A 20,993-nucleotide genomic window follows, 5' to 3' on the forward strand; every position below is an offset into this window, starting at 1 on the left:
GCACAGATATGCATCCAACATTTTGAGACCATGAATGCTGTGGTGAACTACCATATTTCCCAAGTCCAAAAATTGGATCTACATGAACCTAGTCTGACGCATGGACAGATGACCTCTGTCTGCACTGGAAAAGAAGCCCTTTCACTTTTCATGTATTAATTCCTGTCTTATGTGCTGATATGGCTCAGCCATCAACTTAACTTGTAAATGCTGACACATGTACACAAGGGTTTGTTTGAAATCTGTGTTCATCCATAATCCTGGAGAGATTAGCTACTTGTTCACATTGGTAACATGTCTACTTGCACATATCTGGGAGGCAGAGCTGATTTGGGGGTCTCTGTGCAGTGAGACCAGTTCCAGCATGTTTTCCATGCCTTGCAGGTCCTGGGGGGTCAATTCAGATTCTTTTTCTCCCAATTGCCAATGAAACAATCAATCTGAAACAATGACTTAAAGCTCATGGTATTTCTGCTGTGGTGTTGGGGGGAAAAACCATTTGGGGATGTTTTTTGTCTTGCTGTTGGAGTGCTTTCACTAAACTATAGAACCATAAGGATACAGAAATTAATAAAGTTTTGCTCTGGTTCTTGTTTGGAGCTTGACTAGTTTTACAGCTGGCTCCAAGGAGGCTGCATGCTGCTGTCTGGGAGGATTTTGAAGTTGAATAATGTTGAGATGAGGCAGTACAGTGGTTGTGTGGGATGGGGAAGGCTTTCTTGCTTTCACCGATGAGTCAGATGCTTCCTTTCTGCAGGGGGCGACTGATTCTCCAGCAGGATGGTAGATCTCCATGCACGGTGAGGGATCACAGCTGTGGAGCTTTTATGGAGGTGACTGAGCTAAGGATCAAGTAATTGTAAAAGCTGGGGAGCACTTCCACCAAGCTGAGCAATGTGTTGAGATGGCTTTTAGGACAGGCTCAGATGAGCAGCTGGTAGTGTGAGAATGTGATGAAAATAAACAAGATACTGTGGGGAGACTCAGTTAAGCAGTGGAAAGAAAATTCACTGACAATTCACCTGCTGCATTTGTGACAGGAGAATAAAATAAAATACTTTGAGAAAGAGCTCGAGGTCATTTTCTTTTTTTTCTGGGATGGAGAGACTAAATCAGAAGCCTACACCTTTCATGGAAGGCAATCAAGCTCCCTTTCACCAAACGTTTGGATGTCAACATGAGCAGCTTGAGCCTATGTAAGATTATAGACTTTTTCATGTGTCAGTCAAAATATCCTGGGGAGAAAAATGTCACATTCTTCCTCTGTGTTGCTGGCACTCATGTTTTGTAAAACACATAGCTTTTTATTTAAAATAGATCTGCTGATAAAAAAAAAAAGTGAACACAAAATATCAGGAAGTTGGCTGGTCCCTAAAAGGGATGCCTGCTGAGAATGTAAAATTAATTTGCTGCATGTGAAAAATGCTAGCTGTGGGGACAGATGACAGAGAAGGTGTCTGAAAGAGAGTAGCATGGGTATGTTTCCTCTGTCTTGCCAAACAAAATAATCCGATTTTGTTCACAAAGGGCTGTTTCTGGGGCTATGTTGGCAACCTGATCTTTATTCCTTTCATATTTGTTTATTCCTTTCCTACTTGTTTATTCCTCTCCTAGTTTCTCTTTTCCAGCACAAAACACTTTTGCATGTCTTGTATAAGGACAGCAAATAGGCAGAGGGTCCCAGACTTTGCCAATGACAGATGCCTCACTCACTTGGTGAGTCATAGTGGTAGTGTTCCGTGTAAGGTTCTCAGGGTCTTTAGGAGCACATTGGTCCAGGTTTCCCCCCATGGCAGAGGTTTTCTGTTAAGCTGGATCTATAAATCAAGTCCTAAGAGAAACAGAAAACGGATGTTCTTGGGGTGAATTACTTGTTCCTCTGACTAAAAAAACTAAAGCATCAACATTTTTCCCTATGTGTAAGAAAATTGCATAAGATGTCCTAAACATACCAGGCCCAAGAGCATAGCAGCAACAGAATTGGCCGTTTCTCTCAGCTGCTGTGACCTCCATAACGTCTTCCTTGTTTCTCTGGCACCCAACTGCACTTACATCAGTGGAAGGACTCTGTTAGTAACAGCGGGCCCAGGGGTGCAAGCTGGCTTTCAGGACATGATTTGACTGTTGGCTATGTGATGTCAGGTGTAAGAAGATGAAGCCATGACTCTCTGGTACGCAGCTGAATTTCACTTCTGGGTTAAAGCAAGCCATGTTTCTCCCGGTCTGTGCTAGATTTACACTTACACAGAAAATGTGGAGAGAGATGGGTGCTTAACTGCAAATTTAAGACAAGATTGAGTTAAGGAAAAATGCATATATATTTTTGATTTCAAAAGAAGATTTGCGGTGCATGCTTCACCCTATCACCATGATTAACACCTGTGGGGTCCAGTCTGGAGGAGAGGAACTAGAATCCAAACTGTAGTTTCAGGGTCCTTAAGGCTTCTTGGTTGAACTGAACACTGCTTCAAATTGATTGTTAAACCAGGGAGCGTGGGTGTAGCTCATTCCATTATAATCCCCACAAATTGCTTTGTAATCGAAAGCTTTTGTTCCAGTGTCAAGTGGTTAAGCACCAAGTAAGAAGATCTATTTTACAAGACCAGACAAGATCTGACAGACAGTGGAAACTTAACTTTCAACAAATATAACAATCAACATGAGAGAACCGAAAGGTCCTCATTAAGCACTGCTGTTTTTAATTAATTGGTCCTTCAGATTTACTTCTTTAAAGCTGCTAACAGCCTTAAGCCTTTCCTAGATTAATTACAAAAGACGAGCAAATCACAATAATTAGTTTAGCCTCAGGCTCTTGCTAGGCCTCTGACCTACGTGTGTAGGTTTGCTCCATGCAGCGTAGACAGGGGGAAGCAATTTGCCTTCTTGTCTTGTTTCTGAATCAGAATTTCTGTCAGGAAGTGTTTTTTTTTTTTATTTTTTTCAGTTGTTGAAAAGTGTAATTTTCTTTCCCCTAATATATTCTTGTCACTTAGTTTAAAATGATCCCTCTGCTGTAACGACTCCCACTTGGGCTGGAAACCCTCCTTCACCAACAACAGCTCAGTCAGTGATGATGACTTTCAAGGCTTGTAATTCTTGGCTTATGGGGCCTACAGACTCGGGGAAGTATCATTAAAAATGAATCATGCTGCTCCCCTGGGGATGTGCTTGCTTCCCAGGACGCACATTAATCATCATCCCTCCATCACCCCTCCCTTGCCTCAGAGGGCCGGTAAGTCAACAGTGCGATGTAAGAATGAATTTCAAAGAGGAACATATATATGTACCTATTCATAAAGAGAGAGAGAGGCAGACCTGTTGTTGTACCAAGAAGCTGGTGCTCTTTAGGTCTTTTCCTGGCTGATTCCTGCTTTCATCTGCAACTTGATGCAGACTTTTGGGGCCATCTCTATTCTCTTCATTCATGAGACAAATCCTCCCATTTCAACAATCATCCCCTTGGTTTCATTGAATGTGACTGTAACGGGAAAGAATGCTTAACTTTGCCTGGAACCTGTGTGCCTCAGTTTCCCTAGCTGTAAAATGGGCACAGTACCATCCCTCAGAGATTAGCTATATATCCTGATTTACTCATTCTATAAATTGCTTTGAGATCCTAGGCTGACGGGGAGATAAGGGAAAATTATTGCTGTTTGTGCTTTTGATTAGATAATCATCTGCTTAATTTCCTGTGAGTTCAATGAGACTTATCAAGGCACCTAAGAATTATGCTAAACTGTGGTTTAAGAAGTGACATCATCGCTGTGCTGTACTGTCTGACAAAATCAAGTGTAACCATGGAGAATCACTGAAAAATGTTGCTCTAAGATATCTGCTGTGCCCTGCCATGAGGCTCTTCCCAGGGATGATGCTAAGTGGGAGGTCCCAGGGTGAGGGCAGGGGGGCTGCCTGCTCCCTGGGACTACTGCCTGCTCCCCGTGCCCTGCAGGCAAGAGGCTCCCATTGCTCTAAAACTTTTTAGCCCAGAAGCAGAGTGCAGTCCTGCTGCCAAGAAAGGAGAATCCACTGCAAAGGTACTTTCTAAGCGTGGCAGTGCTGTGTTAGCACAATATACTGCTGTGTATTTTCCTCCTGAAAAGAGGAGGTTAAATTCTTCGTTGGAGATTTTGGGTTCCCTCTTCCCACCTACCTGTTTCTGTCTCACTGCTTCTGGGTGCAGGTTTAAAAGATGTATCTTTGTTCATTTTTAATGCTCTTAAGATATCTTCTTTCAGGCTGGAACAGGCACAATTGAACTCCTGTGTGCTGAACTGCTGGGCATTGCTTTACTGTTATCTGGAAGCTGTAGAGTGGCATCACTCACTGCTGTGCCCCAGCTAATTAATCTAAAAAATTTGCATTCCCTCTGGCAAAAGTGGTAGAAACCAATGATTCTGTCACTTTTAATAGGGAGTAGCTACGTTGGGGTGAATTCCCATTTGGAAGAGGCTTTGCTCACCTCTAGGACAGTTGGTGCCATTAATTTCACAGCAGTAGCTGGACATCGGTAGGGAATCAGGCAACCGAGGTTCACTGCTTCCCACTCACTCTGGGTCCACGAGGAAAATCCTGGCCAACACAGCTAATCCACTTCCCTTTTATTGCTCCGACAAAAAGAAAAGGATCCTTATCTCTCTGAACTAGAAGTATAATGGGAAGCAAACAGGGGCCTTCCTCTTCCTTCTACTTATCATTTCTTTGTCCCTCTAAATTTGTCTCTCTCCCTGGACCTTAACCTCCCACTCCAAGGGCAGGACAGGGCAGGCTGATAAGCTGCCTCTGAAACCACTGGTATTGAAGCAATTATTCAGCAGCTGCAGCCCTTTGTAGCTGAGCAGAGATTACCATCTCTATCCCTAGGAAAACTGTCTTCATGCCTCCTTAATGTATCCTGGCCTGCAGACCTTATTTATGGCACCTTCTGGCTGAATTACCAGTGATGCAGTCCTGGGATCTTTATTGCTCTTTCTTTGGACTCTGTCCTCAAAACCAAGGTAATATATATATATATTTTTTTTTTTCCTTCCCTGTCCACAGTTGCTTATGCTTAATCCTGCTCATGGGATAGCAACATTCCCACTTGCTTCAGAGAGCTGGTCCTGTGTATTTGCTGTCCTTCGAGGGTGTGTGCAGCGTGACATGGGCAGACCAGTACTGCCAATAGCTGCTCTGCTATCTGTATGCTAGTGTTGCCTTCGTCAATAGCTCAGATTCATGCAATTGGGGAAATATTGTCTGTAATATTTCTCTGGAATTTTAAAATGATCTGCCTGTAGTTTCTAGGCACAGATTTTTATACTTCAGGTTTTGCAAACTTAGCTCAGAAGTGCAATTAGCCCTCAAGACTGGGAGTGCAACCTCAAATATTTGTATTCGCCCTCGATTTGGAGCTGAAGAAATCTATAAGAATCACGAAATTGTCACAAAGTTTAAGCACTGAAGTCAGGAAAGTTTTGGTGCACAGTCCGGAAGTTAAAAGCAGAAATAAGGGTCATCTTTTTGAGTATTTTTTTAGTATGTATTTACTGGTACTGTCCTCATAGCTGCCACCACGAACACACTCAGACAAGAAATAAGAGAACTTACAATAGCTCTTTTCTCTTCTTCTATGAATTGATGCTCAGTTATCCAGTATGAGGAACGGACGCAGTAATAACAGCAACCTGCTGCACTCTCCAGCTCTCCCTCCTGTGACAGTATGGCTCTAAGAAGCTCTTACCTCTCTACACTTCATCACATTTGTTTTATGCGGCATTTTCATTGTCAAGCCGTGGGATGGGAAGGAGGTGATGAGAAGTGTGAGGAAGCTGCACGTGCAGAAAAAGGCAAGACAAAACTCACTTCTCCAAAACTTTTGGCGTGAGAGTTTCCTCTGCTTGAGGAAAGAAAAGCCCTGTAGGCTTATCAAGCATTCAGCAGAAAGATTAAAAAAATAAATAAATTCAGCAGAGAGTCAACCCCGCCCCCCCACCCCTATGAAAACCAAAGCCCCCGGTGGTAACCATGGTAGCGCTGTTGGTGAGATACAACTGACACAGAGGAAAAAATGGTTTTGCATTTTTTTGTCCAAAAAAAGCAGCAGTTGGAAGACCTTAAATCTGCAATTGAACTTCTGCTTTCATTTACACCTAATGTGACCTAAACCTGCGCTGCTTTTGGTGCTGCTCCTCCCTGCGTGTGCATGGGAGCGTGGAGGGGCTTGTGCAGGGGCAGGAGGGATGGGAAGATCAGATCTTTTTTCAGAGTTATGGATTTAGCAATAAATGATAACGATTTCCCCTTTATGTAAGCAACAGTAGGGGAAACAAAACAAAACCTTTGCCTCATTTCCTGTTGTGTTTTGAGGTTTCTTACCAACACTGAAAACCACAGTTCATTAGGGGAAGTTTTAGCGGTCTGTATCTGTCAGTGTTTTAAATCAGTATGTGGCATCAGCAAATGAGACACTTTTCCCTTGAAGTAGGAGGGGGATTTCACTCTTAGGTGTGTTTTGTTTGAGAAATTATGTATTCACATTTCTTGTCAAGTTTCTCATTTATAAGCATTGTGAAAGGTACACTAATAAAACCAAGAATGTTTTGAAATCTTTTCCTTCAAGTTCAATGAATAACACTCACCATTAACCTGCCTGCTTGCCAGGGGCTTGGGAGCATGGCACTTGCTGGTCTCTTGTCAGCTTGGTTTTATATCACAGCCTCTTTGCAGAGACATTGGTTTTCATCAATGCTCTTGTTCTGGAGAGAGTTATGAGCTTGAAATGCTGCTAAATTTTTACAAAGTTAGTAGGCTCATGTTTTATATCATCTAGGATGTCGGGATGGCATCGTACAAGGTGCTATACAAATATATGCGTAATAGTGCCTCCTGGAAATGGGTCATAGGCTGGAGGAGCTAGCAGGTAAGTGAAACACAACTTCGTATGAGTGAAAATTTCTTCACAGTTAATGGGAAGTGGCAATCAAGCAGAGGCTCCTGCTTACCTTCAGTTTGCTCTCTGTGTGCACAGTACTGCAGTGGTTCTGCCCATGTATTGGAGAAGATGGTTTGGGAGACTGTGGTTAGGAGTGTATGGGCTGGAGGAAATGCCACCTCTCCCTGCGGGGCGGCAAGCCTGAACCGAGTCCTGTCTTTTTCACTACCTCATCTGTGACTTGGAAGCCCCCTGTTAGACTTTCCTCCCTAGCTGACAGTCTTCAAAAGCAATAGGGCTGGTGGTATTAATCTGATTTTGTGGAGCACTCTGAGATGCTTGGATGAGAACAAGCACAAGAAAGGCAGCGAAGCCACAGGGTTCCCTAAATGGCTATGTCCCTCATCGGCTGTGTGTTCCTCTCTGGGCAGTCAGACTTTGAGCAAAGCCAAGCCTCTCTCTCAGGCTGCTATGAGAGGTTTGCACTGTGAGGAAACCTGTTTATATGGCATTATCCATAAGAACTGGCCTGCTCCCAACTTACTGCACACAGGCCAGCAATAGTCAACGAGCAGCCACAGTTTGGACTGACCCTGCCAGACCTGGGAGGACCCACATCCCTCTGGTGGGTTGTTGACCATGCCAGCAGAGGACTGTTGGAAAAACCATCTGTTTTTGTTAACTTGTGTGTGGGCCACGCAGGTGTGGAGGTCTCCATTTGTCACTCGCCTGCTTGAATTTCCTATGTTACTGGGTTTCTTAGCTCCCTCAGCCAAATCCATCAGCGAGGCTGACAGCTGCATGGCTGGTGCATCTCCAGCATCTGCATAGGAATGTGTCTCCTTCATCTCCCCTCTTGCTGCAGCTCCTGGTGCAGCCTTCACATGCCTGATCCCTCTGAAGGGATCATGGCTCTTATATACAGGGAAATTGGTCAAGCATGGATTCATCTTGAGGAAGAGCGGGTGGAAATCTGTAACAGGCTGGTGCGGCCCTGCTCCAGCTGTTGGCAGTCGGCTGTCATGGCTTGGGCAGCCCCATCCTTGGATTTCATAGCATCGCATTACTGCTGGGGGGGGAGTTCAGGTGAGGAAATGGGAGCAGAGGAAAGCAGAGAAGGTGGAGCATCTCTCTGAGCCTGACAGCTTCAATACCTCTCCTCTCGTGCACACACATGCTTCTATTTTCCCAAAATCCTTCTACTGAAGTAGGTGTTGTTAGTCGTGATAGAAATTACAGAAGTAGTTGGTGGCAGCCCTGCTTAGTGCTGCTTGATCCAACAGACTGGTGCCCACTTAAAAAGCCATGAAAATAGATGAATTCATTCTATCTATATTTTTTTGCATAGGGACAGCATGTCTAAGCCAACAAGTACAAATCGGATCTCACCTCCAGCCTGAGGTGAACGGAAGTGTGGGTGCTGCTGTAATACTGTATGAGTAAACGCATGTTTTGGAGAAAAAAACATTTCAATCTTCATTACATCTACATTTCACATTTAATTGTTTAAGCAGAAGTGGTTATTATGGCAGCTTAAGCCTGCCCAATCCTCTTTATTTCCAGACAATATATTCTAATTTGCCTGCTGCAAAGGGATATACAGGAATTTCCCAGAGTTGCAACTAATTTTCTCGCAGGAATAAGGAGCACACCGCTAACGATGCCTGCTCGGCCACTGAGACACTGGCAGCTGTGATGCTCAGCACCTCCGACAGCTTTTCACGTGACCGATCCTCCAGCCATCAATACGCAATTGGCAGTTCTTCACAGCTATGCCACCTTGCTTCTCACCTCAAGCAGACTGTCAGAAAAAGCTGTCTCTGGGTCAAAACCTCCAGAAATACAGAGCTGGGTGTTGTTTAGAGGTGGTGGAAGTGAGTATTATCTCCCCATCTCTTTGGAGGAGCAGGCTATGGAGCGAGATGGCTTCTCTGCTGTCCCTGTGCCTCTATGGAGACTGTGTGAGCCCCTGAGGAATGCGCTCTAGCGCTGCGGGCTTGGGCCACGGGTTAAGTGTTTTAAAACAAGGGAGGCATAAAACAAATGGGCTGAGTGTTTCCATGTGCCACTGAGATCCATTTAATTCGGTAGCATAGAGAAGACTGCACTTTGGCACTCTCCCCACCCCACCAGCCACTCGCAGAAGGGATTAGCAGGGGATTTAATTAATAACCATGGTGATTTTGTTTCCTTCTTCCCCCCGTCCCCTTTTTATTCTTTTCTTCTTTAGCACAACATGTCCTATCTAAGCATTGCCCTATGTAACACCCCTTTACCTGGGTACACGGAAAGTCATGTTGAGCCTGATGTAACCATGGCGTGTAATGGTGTGATGACATGGTCCCACAACCCTATTTCACCTCCTCAAATGGATTTGGCCACTATAGATATGGGGAAGACAACAGGCTTTAGGAAGGAGGAGGGAAAGGTCACACTTCCAACCTTGTGCTGGCCGTGATACTCTTATTTGATCCTTTTGCTTTAAAAGGAAATAACACAAAATCATTAAGTCTAACGCCCCTTGAAGACGCAACGGGCTAAGGAGCCCTGTGAGTTTTTCAGTTGCAACTTGGGTTTTGCACCAGATAACATGTTGCTATGCTGTGTGCTGCTGAGGAATCAGGCTACTCTGAGCGCAGGGACACTAAAGATGCCACACAGAAGGCTCCGCATGCTTGCTGTGTTTTTCCATAGCAACAAATACGCCTGATTACAACACATTCATATGCTCTATATAATGAGTATCCCATAGGAAATTTATCACTGTGCATCCTGCATCATAATTAGAAATCAGACCCGGGCAACTGAAATGAATTCCCCAGGCGTAGGATGTTGGGTGTGTTCTGCAGAGAAAGGGTGATGGTGAGCAGGAGAGGGGAGGGCAAACGGGCAGCTCCACTGAGCAGCCTGGTCCAACGCTTGTTGCTGATCTTCCCAGCGAGTTCTGAAATATTTGTGCTGTCCCTCCTGGTGGTGTTTGTGTGTGTGTGTATGAGTGAGGAGAGGTGGTTTTGAGGTTTTTCTTTTCTCTTCTTTTTTTTTTGAAAAAAAACCAACCCAACATTTTTCTAGCCTAATTTCTCTTCTGCTCCCCTCTGGTGGGGAGAAATCGAAACCAGCAGCGTTTAGACTTCACTTTCATAGGCAAAGCGTGTTCTCCTGAGGGGTTTCTGCTGTGGCTTGGTCAAATTGTTACTGATGTATCACTTACGATATTCTTAACTACTTCAGACAAATTCAGCGGTGCTATAATGAAAAACTAAAATACACAGGCATACTTTCAACCAGGCAAATTTAATAAAGAATTTTATTCACCTGACAAATCTAATCAATTTTCACCAAACGAGGCAACATTCAGCCTCAAGGCTAGGAGTTCACTGCATGTGCAGTGTATACAGCTTTCCAGGTTCAAAAGACTTGGGTTTCTTGGCTAGTGCTGAGTTCAAAATGAAATGTTACTGGTGGGTCAAAAGCTGTTTTCTAGCACAGCAATTGTGTTAGGTATTCCTATGGCTCAGTCCGTGATGATAGCTATTAAGGTATCTACTTATATTTGCCACCAGCACCACATTAAGGTTTTTTTCTTGTATGATGAGATCCGTTCAGATTCAGGTAATGAAATTATCTTTCTTCTCCATTAACCCGTGTCACTTCAATTTACGAACAAATGCTGCCCTTGACTATAGTCTAATCTGAGTCCACAGGTTTTCACTATACCTCCAAGGACAGAATTTGGTCGCTATTGGTAAGCAGAACCTCAAAGGGGAGGCACAAATATATGTAATATCTGTGCCATACATATATAGATTGTTTAATATTTATTATGCCTTTCTATTTAAATCAACTGGCTTGGTACCAAGAGGTAATTTTCTGAGGCCTTGGTGAGCTTGCGGTCAGAAGCAGGTTGGGAATTGTGCAGAGCACATATTTTCCACACTGATATTTATCATGTTACAACACCTGCTATTGCAGGGGCATGTAGGGGTGAATCAGGTGCCCAAATGTAGGTGTCCTGTGACATTTTTAGATGCCCTAGAGCACTTGAGACATGGCCATACAGCTGGCATCTAGGACACAGGAGACCTGTGCCCACTTGCAGCAGGCACAGTTGGATGTCCAAGTGGCAATAGATGCTTGTCAAGTACTCAAACTTTCCCCCTGTATATAGAAATAACTGTAGTCAATAAATAGGCTAACTTAATTTCCTGGAGATTGAGCTGACTTTAGGCATAGTAATTTATATTTCAGTGAAATTATTTAGGATGTGTTCACAAAAGTTCGTAAGGCTCCTAGTTCTTCCTTTCTGTACTGAAAAAAACAAGGCAGACGGCATGCTGCCAAATTGAACTGCATTATGCCCGTGTAATGATGCTAAGTGATGGTGCTATAGCATTGTGGAAGTATAATGTTTCAGACCATTACTATTGAACAATGCACTGTGTGTGTGTGAGTGTGAAGCAATTGTTGAGACTTGCTTCCTTTCAATTTTTTTTATCTTCTTTTTTTTTTTTTTTTCCCACTCAGCCACAGACCAGGTTTGGATTTGGGGAATGCAAAGGGCAGCCTGCACCTAACCTTTGTAATGACATAAAGATTGCTATGGTCACTTTTTTATTTCATAAGTGCTTGTGTGTACACAGAGCTCACTTGCGGGCTACTGTCATTAGCTAGCCTGAAGGATTCAGGGCTGGAGATCACGGAGGGAAACTTGGCCTTACCATGGCTCTTACTGCAGTTATCTTGGGAACAACTGATTTGCATGGCTGTGTAAGGTAAAAAAAAGCAATGCCAGATTTCTGGGACTGACATTGCAAACATTCTGGTAAATTAGCAGTACATTTCATTTGCTATCAACTGTATTTTTTTAACTCAGACTCAATTTGCTGATAAACTAGTCCTATCACAATAAGCACATCACTTTATCCCCGTATTCTCCACCTTGGAACAAGCAAAAATGAAGTAAGCCTTTCTTCCTTTTCTCCTTTCTAGGGCTTAATGCAAATATTTGTGCCGGTCCCACAGCTCTGCAGCATTAATGAAATTATTGGATGATGCTCTATGAATTGAAGTGGCCAAAATGCTCTGTTGTAACCTCCAGATTAAGTGCTGCTCATCAAACCCCGGAGGTAAGGCAGCTGGACAAACAGCCTGGCAGCCAGCCCAAATGCCCAGGGGGTACTTGCTGGGCACCAAACAAAATTTGTGTTCTGCGTCCAAATGCTCTGGCTGCAAAAGACCTGCTTTGCAGCGTCTGCCGCTGAGGAAGTGTTATTCAGTCTCCGGAGAGGATGCTACAGCTGTTCCCATGTTGTTTGTTCCTGCTGTTTAGCTGCTTTCTCCCCAAAGTGGCCAGGTCAGGTAGAAGTGAGTTTTCATCAGGAGGAGATATTACAGAAAGTGCTAATGTCTTGTTTTGCACAGGGTGGAAAAGCATGATTTTTTAGACTTTTCTTGTTTCTCTCTGCTTACAGATTCTCAGGGTAAGGGACAGGTTAGTAAATGGCTGTCATGTGGAGGGGAAGAGTAATTTTCATCCTCAGGTTTCCCATTGCAGGGGGCCAGCAGACTCCCTGCTGCTTGACACTGAATCTTGCTGTGACTTATTGTAACTAAGAATATGCAGCTCTATAATTTTCTCTGTCCACTCTCCACAGTCCTATGAAGCTGCAAGTGAATTTTATTAATTTTCAGGAGATTTTCTTGATTATGGACAACGAAAAGGCCATTCCTGTTGGTTGGCACCCTTCCTGCCGAAGATCTGGGCAGTGACAGGGATGGGTACCCAGGGGCTCTTCGAGGTTTGTGCTGCAACATGATCTGCTGAACTTGAAGTGACCGAGGGATTATCGTCCTAAGTGCTCCCTGGGTTAGGTTTTCCTTTGGGAGTCAGGTGTTCTTCTTAATAAAGCATGTCTAAAGCAGGGTGTTAAAGTGGCATCCTGTGTTGGTTTAGGGTGACTGGATAGACAGATTGTATCCTCCAGCACTTACTGCAACTCTTATTGGGGCAGCAGAGAAGGTTTTAAAACCGTCTACACATGAAACAAGTTTGGTGCAGCAAGAATAGATCAGAGCAGGAAAAGAGAGATGAGTAAGGAGGAGGGGATGGGAAATGGACTGATGTGTCTTTGGAGGCAGGAAAAGGAATGTGTAAAACAGACATAGGAACAGTAGATCAAAGTAGCCCAGTGGGAAGAGGAGAAAGAGCAAACTAGTTATTGCATGAACAAAAATATCATCGTGGATGAGACATGAAGGGAATGACAGGAGGAAAGGAACAGAGATTGAGAGTAAAAAGAAACACTTTTCCTCTTAGAAAAGAAGAGTAATAAAGGATAAGAGTGGGAGGTGAAAGGGAATTAGATGAAGAAGAGGAAGGCTGGAAATAAAGATATACTAAAACAGTGTCTTTATGACCCCAGGGGAAAAGCAGCAGCTTGGAGATGTATCTCAAAATTCACTTTGGGTAGCACATCACGAGGCTCACTTCAGGCAGGAGCTTTTTTCTTTTGAGGAAGAAAAACCCATGTCTGCATTAACGTTGAGGTTGTGTTGATGCAGGTGGGGGCTGCAGAAGTGAGTGTGTGGCTGGAGCGCTGGAAGAGGGAGCTGGGTCTTGTTAGTAAAGAAAGCAAAGAAAAAGAGTCCAGGGAAGCACGACCAAGCTGCTGTGAGTCAGTGAACCAGGCAGCGTGTGATGACATTTCCCTTAAATCCCTGCCTTGTGATTAGTTTTCTCTGAGGGAAGCTAAAATGCCGGCGGCTCGCAGCGGAGCTGTGGCTGGCTGCACAGCACCCTGCAGGATGCACCCGGGCTCTCCAGCTGCCTGCACTTTTGGAGACAGGGTCGTGGGAATCGGAGCAGTTGAGAGGCTGAAATTAATCCTTGGAGAATACCTTGAAGAGAAGGTAAATTAAGCTACCTTTGCACTCCCCCGCCTGCACATCCTTGGACAGTTTTGGTGCCTTAGCCCTCAGGCTCCTGCTGACATAGGTGACCAGTGACCCAAATACTCCTTCAAGAGCAGACAGAAATAATTCAGTAGCGAGAAGGAGCAGGAAAAAAGAGGAGGTTGGGAAGGCAGGCAAGCCAGGACAACAATGAGTCCTGCAGTGATAGGGCATGGCAGAGGAGCATGCACAAGAAGATGGAAACGTATTTGTACGGTAGCTTTCCCTTTGAAGGAGGTGTTTGGTCCTGTTTGGTGGCCAGGCCTGTTGAAGACTTGGTGTGTGTTTGTGTAAAGCCTTTTTAATCTCCTGTTCATTGTGGCCCCTCCAGGTCCTTTGGTTTGTTGGAGAGGCCTTGGGAAGTAGGAAGCAGTGTGTGGCTCCCCAGTGGCCAGAGCCTCCCGGCTGGGCGCAAATTCCTGGCTCTCTGCTCAGCGCAGGGAGCTCAGGGGCTGTGACAGCTCTGCCCTTGCAGTGTGCTTCAGTTACTCCAAGGAGTTTCAGGTCCGGCCACGCACTACCCTCTTCTGCTTGCTGATCAGGACAGTGAGAGGTATAGCCAGCATCCTACTGGCTGTCACCGAGCAAACAGCTCTCGGGCCAAGAGCACTGCTGCTGAAGCTTGTTAAAAAGACAATGTTCCAGCATCTGCTTTCTATCTTGCTTCTCTTTTTTACACCTTGTGTTAATTTTTTAGGCTTGTCATTTTGTTTGTGAGCTTTGCAAAAAAAAAAATTACTCTCTACTTGTACTGAAGTTTTGTTCAGAAGTCCCAAAGTGTGTGAGGAAGAAAAGGAAAAGACCTGCAGGAAGCTCATGACAAGTGTGACTACATCGCTCCAACGTTAGACTACGTCTGCCTGGAGCTGTAGCAACTAGCAAGTTGTGCAATTTATGTTCATGTTGTGGCCTTCTTGCATCTAGTAGGGTTTGAGCTGAGGTAGACAACTCATTTGAAAAGAAGAGTTCATCTGCAGCCAGGACTTGCATGTGGGCAACCAGTACCGGTTCAGTATGTGCAAAAACTCACCTAGACTGTGCAGTAAGGATAAGCCTGATGAGCCTTCACTGAGGCTTTCATACATACTCAGTTCTAGTGGGCTCCTGCCTGGCTTTCCCTGCCTCTGGTTGCCTGCTCAGGCTGTCCAAAACCTGCCCTTCTGGCAGCTGGAGATGTTCTTCTTCATGCTGCCCATCTCCTGTGGGCTCATGGGGTAGATGTGTCCCTCATTTTGTTATCCTTGATGCCCATTGCTTGGTGGGCCACCTATCTCCCTCCCCAGTTGTAACCAACATTGTTAGTTTTTTGGCTTTAATAATTTTCATTTGGAGCTCTAATATATATCCACACAGATAACATGCTAATTTATTAGTTCGACTCAACTGGGCTGCAGGATGAAAAATTATTGTGGAAGACTTTTAATAAAATTCAAAGAGATTTTATAGGTCTCAAGCCACTTTTAAAATGCAAAAGAAAGCCATGAGTATTACTTTGTTAACCCACATAATTCTATCCTGCCTAATGAGGTCTGGAGCTAATCTTCAGTGCTCTGCCCTGGGATCAGAATTATTGGAGCAGGTAAACACCACTAAGTACCGCACTGCATCTCGGTGTTTTGATTGTATTGTCGCTGTGACTTTTTGTTTCTTCCCTTTTACGAACTTTTCATAAAATAATAGAGGTGATTATGTAAAAACAGTGAGCTGGTTTCTTGTAGTGACTTGCAGGTGATAGCCTCCTTTTTCCTCTTTGCTGCTAGGTTTTAGGCAGTCAAGGAAAGTATGGTGTGATGGCCTGGGGAAGTGCACAGTTTTTTATATTCAGATTGCTTCTCCAAAGGGATGTAGAGAGATCAGCCTGTGAAGGCACACTACTTAGCTGTGAAACTCACGCTGCAAGCTCAGTTTAGGCAATGTATTTCTTTTTCCTGGCAACGTCACATTTCTTACTCATTTCTGTAGAGATATTGCATGGATTTTGGGAGAGCGAGGAGGGGGACATAAATAAGGAGAGAAATGGCCTGCTTAATCCTGTTCAGGAGAAAGCAAAATCTTCTAACATAAATGTGGAAGGAATGTTTATTCTCCCCTACTTTTTTTTTTTTTTTTTGCTGGTAGAGACAATCAATGCCAAAGAGGACAGAAAATACAGACTAAGACTACCAACTGCTATAAACTGGTAACCTCACTTGATTCAGTGGAGTTACACTCATCTACACCATCTCAAAACCTGCTTCCCATTTGAGTAGCCATAATAAGCTTCGTCTCTGTCAGTAGTATTTCAGATCAGACCTTGCCACTAAAACCAAAGAAAGACTAAAAGAAGCCAGTCTTGTTAATGGTTCCTCCAGCTGCTCATGCAGTTCCCCCCTGCCTGTATACGTTGTGATGAAGCTTATTTTGGACTGAGTTAAAAACAAGGTAATTGAACCCCAGTTCTTAGAATGGCTTGGAGGAACTTATCTAGGTTTTCAGAATATTACACCTTTTCACAGTAGGCTCCACTTTGCTGGTTTCACAATGCGTACAATGCCATAACCAGCAAGAGAGCAGAACTAGACGAGTGTAGAGTTCATTATTACACTTACTAGTTTAATACAGCAGCATGTGTCCTGTGTTCAGGGCAAGTTTTGTTAAGATTTTCAAAATTGTGACATTACTAATTTTTTCCTAACGCTGTAAGCAGTGCTTGTTACTAATCAGCAAAGCACAGTCGCATATGTGGTTTGGATGCGGGGCATAGTTTTGTTGAACTGACCTAGCAATTCACTTTGGTCCCATTACTCAGTGATTATAGTGTGACCTGGGGAATATTAGCCACAGTCAAAGCAGAAGAGGTTAAGGTGACCACTTACCAAGAAAATGTAGCTTTCAGGGTATAATCTGTTTACAAGCATTTAATTGCAGTAAATGAGCCAGGCAGAAGGTGAGGAAGATCTGAAACACAGAGGAATAATAAATTGACTCATGTTTATTTAAGCATTTATAACTTCTGAAGCTGGTCTTAGCCTGAGGATGCATGGGGATTAAGACATGTTTGGAAAGCTCCTTGTCTTCTCCTGCATCCCACTTTTCCCCCTATAATGCCAAATCCTCTGTCCTCTTCCAGTGGGGTCTATGCACTTCTATATCATTTTCTTTGCTTAGAATATTCTCCCCTGTGATACACACAGTCCTGTGCATCTCACTCCCCCTCCCAGCCTGTTCCTTGTGTCTCAGTAAGTGCCCTTCTTTCAAACTGGTTTATCCTCTCCTACCTTCCTCTAATTTCTATCTAAATACTGGAATGTATAAACTGGGTCGTATCACTTCAGGCCAGCTGAAACCTGTACTTTCCAGAAGGGTTCAACTAATTAAACAAATCTCAACCCCAAATTATTTTTGAGCTATGTTCTAAAATGTCTGACATAAAATGGATTATTTTCTTGAGTTTTCCTATTGATCAATCCACATTTAACATTAAACTAAAATCTAAATTAGGGTTTTTTTCTTGCAAAATGTCAACATTTTCATTTTAAAAAATGTTGAAACAAAATGTTCTGACATTTTTGAAAATCCATCTCCTCCCATACCAATTTCCCTTCCAAAAACCTATCATTAATTTGTTATTCATAAAAAGAACCTCATCAGCAGTTTTGAGCCTGTTTCTTACCACCTGATGTGGTAGAACTGTTCATCTCCTCCTTTTGGTTAGGCTGCTTATGGGATTGCAAACCCACTTGGATTTTTGGATTGCCCCTTGAATCAAAGCCTGGGCTGGGTGCCGTTAAATGGGAGAAGTGGCTCCGTGGCGTGGTGGCCCATGTATGGGAGCTGGGGAGGCTTTTGCACCCGTATGTTAGCTTCCCTGTAGCTGCTTTTGGATAACTGCGTAAGAGCTTCACCTGCACCTGACTGATGAGCACTAATAAGCCTTGATGGTCCTGATGGGCCCCGCCTGGCCTCCAGGAGCCCATTTCAGCTCAGCTTGGGCCCACCCTCCTTCCCTAGCGATGTTGTAGGTTGTCTCTAGATCTGCCATGGCCCTGCTTGGCTGTGGGCCCTGCTGAGACAGGCACCACCCATGGGCTGATGGTCTGCCTTAGCCTTGACCCACCCCTATAGAGGTACCTGATGCCTGGGGCTGCGGCTGTCCCTGCAGCTGCCCTGTATGTTTCCCCTTGGGGAAGGAGCTTTTGTTTCCCTGGGTATTGACTCAGTGTTTGAGTTCTGACGCAATAACTGAAGTCTCATGGGAATGCTTTACCTGTCAGGTAAAGAAATATTGTTATCCCTGTTTTATGGATAAAGAAAGGAAGCATATTTTCCTACCTTTTGCTGATTTTTAGCCATTGTCTTCATTTTTATGACTTATTATGGTTCTCACTTTCTGGTTATAGCTAAAAAAGTATGCTTTCACTGTGATTCTCATGTACCCCCAGCTGAACAGGTCAGCATGGATTGTGCTGCGCTATCCTGTCCCCCTTCCTCTATTGAATGCTTTCCACGTTGGCTCCTGCTGGGCCCCCACCTCTGTGCTCAGAGGTTGCCTGCACCAGGTCCCTTGCTGCAGTGCCAGGGCATGCAGGATACAATGCAGCCACATTGTTTTACATTGCACTGCAAGAAGCACATTTGCTGCTCAGCAAATCCCAGTAACACCTCTGAGTCTGCAACGTTGTGTCACAGGCTTCCCATTTCAGCTTTGAGTCCCCTTTTCTCCCTATTGTGCGAGCCAAAAGGTGAGCAAACAGCGAAAGATGTCAAGCGCGTTAGTTATGATTCAATCAGCCCTATTTATGACCTCATGATTCAAGTGCCTGGCTTAGGAATGGTGGTGCTCATGGGCTTGTTGTGTTAACGAGCTCATGCAGGATGGCTGCTGGAGGCAGTCGCACCAGCGAGGTGATAGCCTTGTGGTAGCTGCAGCTGTTGAGAGAGCTGAGCAAGGTGACCCATGAGGTGTCTCATTCCTGTGATTTATCCGAGATGCGGGTAGACATTCTCCCTTGACATTGTCTCCTATGGTTTATGCTGTTGCTGCAGTCGGTGATGAAGCTGGGAGGAACATGCACTCCTGAGGAGATTTCCTAATGTCCCCGGTGTAGAGTCGACCCTCGTTGGCATGTGTGAGTCTAATGGGCTGCAGCGCGTGCGTGGCCCGCATGCGAGGTGCCTTAAGCAACCCACCAGACCCCGGCATGCTGTTAGTTGTGGCTCCCATAAAAGATGCATCGCACATATGGTCGGTGTGTGCATGCCCTGTTTGCATTTGTTCATTGATCAGCCTTGAAGGGCGGCCACAATAATTAACCGTCACAAACTCCTGAGACTCAGGTCTGTCAGATACGGCTCTCGTTTACACGTGCCCTAGGAGAGGCTGCTCTCGTCAGCCAGAGCCGGGAGTAATTCTATCTGGGGATATGAAATGTTGATCATTACAGTCCATTCCTGACGCATGCCGTCCCAGACATGTCTGTCTCAAGCCAGGGACTGTTCCAATGTCTTGAGTTAACCCAGGGTTTAGTTCAGTTCCTTTTAAAACTCATAAAAAAATTCCCATAGGTTTCTGTTGTAACTGGACTTCTTTTTTCGCTTTTCACTTTCTGAAGAACAGATTAATCGCATGCGATTTGCAGCAGAAAACTAAACTGTGCCAAAAAATGTAGACAGCTTTGCAAGAGCAGACATTTCAAATTGCTGGGCTGCAAACAACTTGGAGCAACTTGTAAAGTCATCTGAAATGGAAATATTTTTCCTCATTTTGCATAGTGGTTTTTTCCGTAATCTGCAATTGAAACAAAAAATATCTCCTGGTGTTAAAAAGGGGTGTTATTTGGCTTGTCCTGTGATTTCAGTGGGCTTAAGATGATCTACGTGGAGGCTCCTGGTAAAGGGAAATTCTGTGCCCTCTTTTGTACAGGGTTTGGCTCTTGTGCTGCTCCTTTGGTGTCCACTATGCTCAGACATGAGGTCTGCAGTGTCAGACAGTAGGGCAGAGAATGGAAGCGAAACAAGAAAAAAAGAAGCTAAGGGAGGATTTTGAAGAAATGCATGGCGCTCTCATGCTGCAAGAGGCCATGACGGGACTCAAGGCAGTGCCTTGCTCCAATTTCTCTGATCCCAGGACATGACTTCTTTCAGTTCCTTCTAGACACTTGAGAATAGGGAAGACTAAGTACTGCGATGGGCCTTGTAGTCACCTTCAGGGTCAATTGCTTGGCCCCAAGCTGGTAAGAAGTCCCCCTGTTGTATGCACCTGCCCTCCTCCCCAGGAAGCAGAAACTTAAAATTCAAAGAAAGGTAATGGGAACAGCAAAAGGCCCTGAGAAGGCTGTATGTCAAAGCCAGGCAGTAATTTCCCATTGCCTCACAGAGTGTGTGGGTGTTAGTGTCAAGAGTTTGTTCCTCAGACTGCAGTGAAGGTCATCTGAACTTTAATGTGATTCATCTGCTGTTCTTTTTTTTTTTTTTTAATTCTGCTGATGAGCAAAGCACACAGCAGAACACAGGGAAGGTCTGTACTGCTGGGCAGAGCGTGATTGTGACTCAGTCTACCCATTTGTAAAATAAAGGATATCATCCTTGACTGATGGTTGTGAAGGAAAGCTGTGTGAGAACTGGACATTTTGTTATTTCTGAGCGTGTTTGAGAAAGGGAAGCAGCATTTGGTCCCTCTCTTGCAAAGCCTTTTGGGCGAAGTTTTTGTGGGTAGATCTGGATCCTACAATACTTACTTAAAATAGGTAGGAACCTATTTCATATCCTCATGTATCCCTGCAGAGAAGTAGTAGGAGTAGCCCTAGGAACAAGGACATGATTTAGGGGTGTCATCTCTCTAAACAGATGTCCAGTGTGCCTTAAACTATTCCTCTAGCATTTATATGAACAGTTCTTCCTTATTTTTTTTTTAATTTATTGTCTGCCTAATGGTTTCAGCCTTATCACAGACTATGTGAGGTATAGCTTGCAGTCTGCAAGTAAGTAGTAAATAGCCCATTCAGAAAAAAAAATGCTACGTTTATCAATCTGTCCATGGCACCCATATATCCAGTTTGGGATTGATCACTCATGCAGAAAAGCTAATAACGTTAAGTACTCTGCTTTTTAGACTCCGTAGACAGAGATAGGGTATGTGACCTCTGTTTGCCCC

The sequence above is a fragment of the Leptosomus discolor genome, chromosome 16, assembly GCF_034619465.1.
Source record: "Leptosomus discolor isolate bLepDis1 chromosome 16, bLepDis1.hap2, whole genome shotgun sequence".
Taxonomy (NCBI): domain Eukaryota; kingdom Metazoa; phylum Chordata; class Aves; order Leptosomiformes; family Leptosomidae; genus Leptosomus; species Leptosomus discolor.